The sequence below is a fragment of the Mustela nivalis genome, assembly GCF_964662115.1.
Source record: "Mustela nivalis genome assembly, chromosome: 7".
NCBI lineage: Eukaryota > Metazoa > Chordata > Mammalia > Carnivora > Mustelidae > Mustela > Mustela nivalis.
Genome location: NC_139026.1, coordinates 29,653,232 through 29,662,721, shown reverse-complemented (window position 1 = coordinate 29,662,721; position 9,490 = coordinate 29,653,232).

Here is a 9,490-nt window from a genome sequence, read left to right as displayed (position 1 = left end):
CTCTAATCTAGAAGCACCATCATTGTGGTCTAGTTGGTTGGTTTGGGGCTTCTCTCATAGATATCTCATTCACTCTCATGTTCCAAATACCCTCAAAAAAAAAATTAAAAAAAAAATTAAAAAACCATTAATTCCTATCCTTTTTGTCCAGTTCAGATCCATTTATTGAACTGTTTGTTCATCACTTTAATGTGGATGCTTTATAGACATCTTAAAGTCAATATATCCAAGCCAGAACAAGGGAGCTTCCTCTTCAAATGTGTTCCTTCTAAGAGTAAATAGTACCACCATGACGAGGTACTCTAAACAGAAACCTGGAAATCACATTAATTATCCTCATCTTCACATTTTATACCTATTCAGTGATTCACAAAACCGGACCATTCAATCTGTGAAGTATCTTAAAGCTCCATTCCCACTCCTCCCCAGCTCTGAAATCTAAGCCACTCTATCTTATCTAGACAACTTTGGGAGCCTCTTAACAGATAGCTCTCTTCCGTTCTTGTGTTCCTACCATCTATTCTAGCCCAACAGAGTTTAAAGGAAAATCTAACTACAATTATTCTTGAACAATGTCAGGGATATGGGCACCAACCATTGTGCTGTTGAAATATGCAAATTACCTTTGACTCCCCCAAAACTTAACTACTAATAGCCCGCTGTTGTCTTTATGGATAACATAAACAGCCAGTTAACACATATTTGGTAGATTATGTGTATTATATACTGTATTCTTATAATAAAGTAAGCTAAAGAGAATAAAATGTTAAGACAATCATAAGGAAGGGTCCAGAAAAAAGTATGGCATTTCCTCAAGAAGTTAAAAATAGAAGTACAATGACCCAGCAATTCCACTACTAGGTATTTACCACAAAGATACAAATATATTGGTCCAAAGGGGCATCTGCACCCCAATGTTTGTGGCAGCAATGTCCACAATAGCCAGACTATGGAAAGAACTGAGTTATCCATCGGCAGATGACTGGATAAAGGTATGTTGTACACACACATACACACACAGGAATATTACTCAGGTATCAAAAAGGTTGAATACTTACCATTAACATCCACATGGATGGAACTGGAGGGTATTATGCTGAGTGAAATAAGTCAATCAGACAAAGACAATTACCACATTGTTTCACTCATATGTGGAATATAAGAAACAGGGCAGAGGACAGTAGGGGAAGGGAGGGAAATCTGAATAGAAAGTCATCAAAGAGGGATAAAAACCATGATAAACTCTTGATTATGAGAAACAAACTGAGGCTTGTGGGAGGGGAGGGGAATGGGAGGATGGGGAAATTGGGTAATGGGCATTAGGGAGGCACATAATGTGATGAGCATTGGGTGTTATATGCAACTGATGAATCTGAACCCTACATCCGAAACTAATGATGTACTTACTATATATTGGCTAATTGAATTTAAATTAAAACAAGTCATAAGGAAGAAAAAATACATTTACAATACTATTCTATACTTATTGAAAAAAATCTCTGTATAAATCAAATTATACAGCAGTTCAAACAGGTGTTGTTTGAGGGTCAACTGTATATTGTTTCCCATCTTAAAGCCTTCCAAATGCTTTTGGGAGAAAGGACAGAATCTTTAATGCTGTTGCAGGATTTCCTTTTCCTTTGGTGCCCATGGTTCTTGGTAATGCCACTTTTAAGAATGAAGAGATTGACCAGACAAAGCATGGTGGACAGCAAAGCCAAGTTTATTGAGTAATAGCAAAGTTCATTGAATGATACAATGCTCCCAAAGAAGGAGGGTACCCGAGAGGGTTGCCAGAGGCCTAAGTCTACGGGTTTTTTGGGCTGTTTTAATCTGTTTAACCCTCCATGAACCTCCACCCGACCAGGTTTTATCAAGTGGGAAAGGGTGGAGGGCTCCTTCTAGGGTGGGGTAAAATCCTTTAAAAGGTGGTTGCCTCTTGGAAGTTGGTGGGGTGGGGGTGGGGGGGTTCTCTTGTTCCTGCCTACCTTTCTTTCAATTATCCTTCAGCAGTGTGACCCACAAGACCCTAGGTGATTCTGCTCCCACTTGCTCCTACAACTTTAGCTCCTGATCCTCTTTCCCTGGCTTTCTAACCTTTGAACAAATGAATTCCTTGAACATGCCAAGCTTTTTCCTGCAACTGGTGGGCCTTTGCATATGCAATTCTGTGTGGAACTCTCTCTTCCCCATTTACTATCTAGTCAATCCCACATTCGTCTTTTGGACCTCAGTTTAAATGTCATTTTGGTGAAGAAGCCATGTTTGATCACCCACTCCTTCAGGCTAGGTCAGATTTCCCCCATCATGCATTTTCATGATGCAATATACTTTTCTTTTACTTAATTTGTTGTACAGTTCATTTTCCTTTGTTGTCTTTTTTACAGCTTATTAGTTTATAATTACTTGTTTGGGTCTATGTCTTCTGTAAGTTCCAAGAGGCCAAAGACAGGTGTGGTTCACTATTCTGTTTACAGTGGTGAAGGCACATCCTTAAGTGAGTCAGTGAAGAAATGAACTGGGTGGCTTGGAGAAACAGTAACAGAAAGCTGAAGCATAGTTTTTCACTCTATCCTCGTAACAACTTTGTGAGAAGATATTATCATTGCCTTTTCATAGGTGAGGAAGCTAAAGTTCAAGGAAGTGAGGTTACTTGTCCAGGATGTATAGAACAATTCTTCCAGGAGGAAGGGTCTTTGGGATACTCCAAGTTATAAAAAATAACCAATTGCCTACTAATAAATTTCTCCAACTGCTTTGTCCTTTGTAAGTGCTAAATAGTATTGATATCTCTTTGTTATTTCCAAGAAGTTCTTTAGGATAAGCAAACCAGTTGGGCCAAGCCCACTAAAGCCTTCAGGGAAAGTTCTGATAAATGAAGAAAGCATTTCTCCTTCATTGAAATGGAAAACAGAAAGGAGCTGGGTGGATTAAAGCAAATCAGGTAGAAAAAAGAAGCTTGTGTGATAATGGCAAGAACAAAGAAAATGGATGAGATAAAGAAAGCAAAGGAGAGATAAATACAAGGACACAGGGAAGCAAAGAAAAACAGACTTCTCAAGTCCTTAGGGAAATCCAGAAGAGCAGTGAGGAAGATGTTTTTATGTTTAACAAAACTAGCAGTGTTTCTAAATACCCAGGTGTTTAGGAGCAAATAACCCGAGTACCTGATGGCTACCTGGGTTGTTCACACCAAGATTTCAGCATTCTTTTGGTGGATCAAGATTAATGTAGCATTTGCTATTTGCTCCTAATGTATTTGTTTCAATATAGATGAAAGTGAGAGGAAATTAGAGGAATAAGATTTCCTCCTCTATCCTAGACCAAAATAAATAATGTGTCCCCATCTCCTATGCTGTGTTCCCCCATTGGCCCCATTCTGAGGTTTGCCCTGACCCCTGTTAAATTAATTAAACAAGGAGGCCATTAGATGGATGTGGCTCTCAAGCCATGGTGGCCTATGTAAGCAAACCAAAGTCTAAGCTGACAAACTCCTCAAGGCTATGAAGTAAAAATCTCAGGACAACCAATCACAAACAACCAATGAGGATTTAAGCTCGGGCTGATCAAAAAATTTCCTTTCTTCACTTCCACACTTTCTCTATAAAAGTCTTTCCCCTTTGTTCCTGTTGGCAGTGCCCTCCTAACCTCTTTCAGCGTGTCGCTGTGAGATTGGAATTGATCTTTTCTCAATTTAACTCTTAAAATGTGTCATATGCCTCAGTTTATCTTTTAACACTCTCTAAGTGGGTTCTTCCATGAGCCAGCCATGTGAAAATAATTTTACTCCTCTAAATCTCTTTCCTTGTCTATTCTCTCTTTCTGAGAGGATCATTCACGGTTCAGGGCGTGGCTCCCAGAATCTCGGTAGGGGTAAGGAGTTGAGGAGAGAACTTCTAGTACAACCTCAGACAGGATGTATGAATCTCTACTGTATTATCCCACTTACCCACCAAGCTTTATGTGTTCTTTCACCCTTTCCTCAATTTCCAACACTTTAAATTTTAGACTTTTGATATTGCTTCATCTATGAAATAGTTTTTCTGGAATTGTGCCCTATGAATGGAAAATTTTGTGGCTTCTAAAAATTAAGGGGAATTAGTTTCTGTCTTATGGATTATATATAAAGGAAATATAATTTGAGGGTAAGTGAAAATGACAACACCAGGTTTGGAATATATTTTTAAAGGAAATATGGATGTTTTAATATTGTTTTAGAACCAAAGTAAGGGAGAAGCAAGTCTTAAAGTTGTATTCTTGAGGATGCTATCCCTCTATGCCAGTGGATCCCAACGTGTGATCTTGGACAAGCAGCAGAAGCAGCATCTGGTATTTGTTATAAATTCAAAATCTTGGGGTACCTGGATGACTCTGTCAGTTGACCATTCAACTCTTGGTTTCAGTTGGGGTCATGATCTCCAGGTCCAGGGATCAAGCTCCATCAAGCCCCATAGAGCCACTCATCAAGCTCCATGCTTAGCCCAAAGTTTGCTGGACATTCTCTCCCTCCCCCCTCTGCTCCCCCCACCCCACTGCACTCTCAATCTCTCTCTCTTGCTCAAATAAATAAATGAATAAAATATTTAAAAAGAAGAAAGAAAGAAAGAGAGAAAGGAAGGAAGGAAGGAAGAAAGGGAGAGAAATAAATTAATTCAAAATCTCTGGTCCCATCACAGACTTACTAAACCAGAGACTCTGAGGCTGAGGACCAGCTATCTGTTTTCTAACAAGCTCTCCCCTTTAAAGTTTGAGAAAAAACTGTTTTATGCTATAAAGTGGGAAGCTTGGGTAGGGGATGGAGATAGTAGACAGAAAACAGAGCAAGTGTGAATTGATATGTTTTCATCATTAAAAATGAAGATAATAATAGGTTGAAGCATGTGAAATTGTCAGCAGTCAACTATTTCTGACCCACATAAAGGCAAGATAAGACAATCAAAAATGTCTATTTGGGGGGTATTATTATGAAGATAATATAACTTATGTAAAAAAAAAACCTTGCACGAAGTCTGGATGTGAAAGTTCAATAAACATTAGTTTCTCTTCCTTTTTTTCCTGTTTCTTGAAAACATACTGATCAGGGCCTCTATTCTCAGAAACAAGCTCTAAAGTAATTATCAGGTGTGCCTTCCAGTGCCCAAGAAAGATCAATAGCAGACAGTTCACCCCCATACTCACCAGAAGGAACTGTTTTGTTAGATGAAGAATGTGCCACCAGCTCACATTCCCTCTAAGAAAATAAGTAGTTGTCACTCTCCAGTGATTTAGACAATTGGAATAATAAAATGTCTAGATGTTTACCTACACATACCTCTGGACCAATATAGCAACTAGATTTCTCCTTATCTACCTGCTTTTTTTCAGGTATTTGTATATGCCTAGTCCTTCCTTCCAGCTCCTTACCTGCAATTACATTCTTGTAAAATAACTGGCTTCTCGGAAGAGATGGAAATGAGCACTGGTCCCAGAAGCAATTCTGACTCTTGGCTGATGTCAGTGCAAATCAGGTGTAAGTTCAAGGTTTCTCTTGTCATAACAGGTTTGTCAGTCAATGTGGTGCAATAGGTTGTGTTATTGGAAATGGCCAAGAAGGGAAAAAAATCACACCTTCTAATCAATCTATGTTAGCTAAATGAGTAATGATAAATCTGGATGATTAAGCTAAATGCATCTTATAATCCTTGATAGCTTCAAAGGAAAAAGATGGAGATGACGTTGGAGGAGGAGGAGAAAGAAAGGAGAGGAATGGAAAAGAGAATGGAACACTTTTCTTGGATAAATACACCCTATCCCCAAATTAAAGCGCATAAAGGATCAGAATTCTGTTATATGCATCGTCGAATAGTGCTCTCTCCCATAGAAGGGAAAGAGAGACAGTCAATAAATAGTCAATACTCGTGAATGACTTCAGGAGTCAAAAGAAGTAAGGGATCTACAGATTTTTGTATAGTAGAAAGTTGACAGGATAGATACTTTATTGGGTTTCTTAGTGAAGAGTTCCTGTGCACTGAATGTTTGTGTCCCCCCGAATTCACTCAAGGTGATGAAGGTGATCCTTCATCATTTAGAGATGAGACCTGTGGGATATAATTAGATCATGAGGATGGGGCCTCATAAATGGAATTAGTATCTTAGAATGAGAGACCAGAGCTCTTCCTCTTTCCCTGCCATATGAGGATACAATGAGAACATGGCTGTCTGTAAACCAGGATGAAGACCTTCACCAGAACATGACTATACTGACACCTGGATCTTGGACTTCCATCTCTAAGACAATGAGAAATAAATGTGTATTATTTAAGCTACCCAGTCTACAGTATGTTGTCATGGCAGCCCAAACTGACTAAAGGAAGACTTTATTTGCCATTCAGACTTTGAAATAATGATGCCCGTTCTTACCATCTGCCCCTTGCTTCAAACTGATGAATTAACGTCAAAGCACCTGTCCATGTTGGAAATAATCCATATGCTCAAGGGACTGGTGGTTCCCCCCACCCTTTGGTAGAATATTAGTGCCCTGCCTCTTTGTTGGTGCTCACTTAATTGTTTGGGGAAATGAATCTGTCCTTCTCAGTTCATTCCCAGAGCACACAGCCAGATGGATAATAACCTTCCAGCTCAAATATGAGGTTACAGTGCACTTGGGAGTTTGTAGTTACGTGTTTGCTTCCTAATGACAGTCTCTATCCTGCCTTCTAGTCCAACCCATCGAACCTCAATCTTTCAGATTCATCACCTGGTAGCTGAGGGCAGGGCCACTGTGCAACCAAGCTGGGGTGTGATATAAACACTCAAAGTTCTAAAGAGCCTGACAACTTTGAGATAATTGGAACTAGGTAAAGACAATCTGTTACATATTCTGTTCGTTCTTAATTATTCTTATCCACCCTCCTTTCACACACAATTTTTGTTTTGAATATTTATGTGTATCTGATCATAACAGGAAAAAAATAAAGCCAGTCATGCTTTACTGTGAACCAAAGATGGCTTCATATGCTCAGTTTTCTCTGTCACCTAAGTATTAAAAGTATATTTTCCTCTAGAAAAATGGAAATACTTCTTTCTATTAACTACAAAACGCTGAGTGTAATTATTTTTCCCCTCTTGAACCTGGCCTTTCTCACCCAGTCAAATAAAATGTTAAAAAGGATGAAAACGTACTTAACTTGAAGTTATGTAAGGTCAACATACTGTCTTACACACAGACACACACACACACACACAGACACACACAGAGAGAGAGAGAGAGAGAGAGAGAGTCTTTGTCTCCTGAGAAGACTAAGTAGCTTTTCCTTCATTTCACCCCACTCTTTCCTCCGCATAGAGGCCCCTACAGAGTGGCTAGCCCAAAACACAACATAAGAGGATCTTGTCAGAGGCTCAAGAGAGCAGCTCCCCGCCCCCCCCCCCCCCCCCCCCCCCAGTTCTCACCTGCACACAGTCCATTCTTCCTGCTTGGGTCAAGTCCATGGGCATATAAGCTCCCTTAGCACTTTCCAGTCCTCCTCCTGCCTGAGCTTGCTAGGACTGCCATAAAGAAGTACCGAGGTCTGGGTGGCTTTAACTATAGCAGTTTCTTTCCTCACAGTTGTGGAGACTCACAGGTATCAGCATGGCTGGGCTCTTCTGAAGGCTTATCTCCTTTCTTGTGTCTTTATTTTGGTCTTCCTCTGTATGTGTCTGTGTCCACATTTCCTCTCTTTATAAGGACACTAGTCCAACTGGATTAGGGCCCACCCTAAGGATTTCACTGAACCTTAATTATCTCTTTAAAGACCTGTCTCCAAATACAGCCAGTTTCTGAGGTACTGGGGTTAGGACTTCAGGATATGGATTTGAGGTGGGGGGGTGAAATTCAGCCCAGAACACCCCTTTATAATAGCCAAGATATAAAAACAACCTAAGTGTCCATTGATAGATGCAATAGATGAATGGGTAAATATCTATATAGATATACAGATATCTATATCTGTATATCTATATCTATATCTATATCTATATCTATATCTATATCTATATCTACAGCTTTACCTTGGCCACTTTCTGTCAACCACAAGCAAGTTATACAATAAAGCCAGCCTATATTCAAGGGAAAGAGATGGGACCTCACAGTTATATAGGAGAAGTTTCAAATCATTTGCATGGGTAGCTTATAGGTATATATCTATCCGAACCACATAAAAGGTTGCAATCTCATCATTCATGATGACATGGATAGACCTAGAAGGTATTATGCTAAGTGAAATAAGTCAAAGAAAGGCAAATACCATATGACTTCACTTATCTGTGAGACCTAAAGAGAAAAACAAAACAAATGGACAAATAATGGTAAGAAAATAGAAATAGACTGTAGACTCAAACAGAGAACAAATTGGTCGTTGTCAGAGGAGACAGGGGTCAGGGGATAGGTGAAATAGGTTAAAGGGATTAAGAAATACAAGATTCCAGTTATAAAAAAATAAGTCATGGGAATGAAAAAAATACAGTAGAGGGAATATAGTCAATAATATTGTAATAACTTTGTATGATGACAGATGGCTACTCTACTTATCGTGGTGAGCATTTCCTAATGTGTATAATTGTCGAGTTACTGTGCTATACACCTGGAACTAAAGCAATATTTTATAGCAGCTGTGCTTAAGTAAAAAAAAAATAAAATATAATAAAAAAATAAATCCTGCCATTTGGGACAACATGGTCAGACCTTCAGGGTATTATGCTAAGTGAAATAAGTCAGACAGAGAGACAAATACTGTATGACATCACTTATATGTGACATCTAAAGGAGCTGAACTCATAAAAACGGGGTAGATTGGTGGCTGCTAGGAGTTGGGAGTGGAGGGAGTGGGAAGATGTTGTTCAAAGGTTTAAACTTCCAGTTATAAAATAAATAAGTTCTGGGGATCTAAAGTGCAGCATGGTGATTATAGTTAGTATTACATTACATACTTGACAGTTGCTAAGAAAATATGGTTGACCTTTGAACAACACATTTATAAATGTATTTTCTCTTCCTTATAATATCTTAATAACATTCCACCTAACTTAAGTTTTTTTTTTTTTAATTTTATTTATTTATTTGACAGAGAGAGGTCACAAGCAGGCAGAGAGGCAGGCAGAGAGAAAGAGGAGGAAGCAGGCTCCCTGCTGAGCAGAGAGCCCAATGCGGGACTCGATCCCAGGACCCTGAGATCATGTCCTGAGCCGAAGGCAGCGGCTTAACCCACTGAGCCACCGAGGCGCCCCCTAACTTAAGTTTTTAAAGGACCATTCTGTTAGCTCTTTGGAGAACAGAATGTAAAATGGTGTTTGGCATGGATTGTGAGTATAATTTTATTATGTTCAATAATATCTGGGCTAGATCCTTTATAAGTAAGCATGCCTAATGTCTGAACACACTTTTAAATGGCCAAAGAACGAGGAAAGGCCGGTGTAGATAAGCAAGTGTAAGAACAAAAGGCAGCCAGGAGTTAAGCTGGTGTTGTAAAAT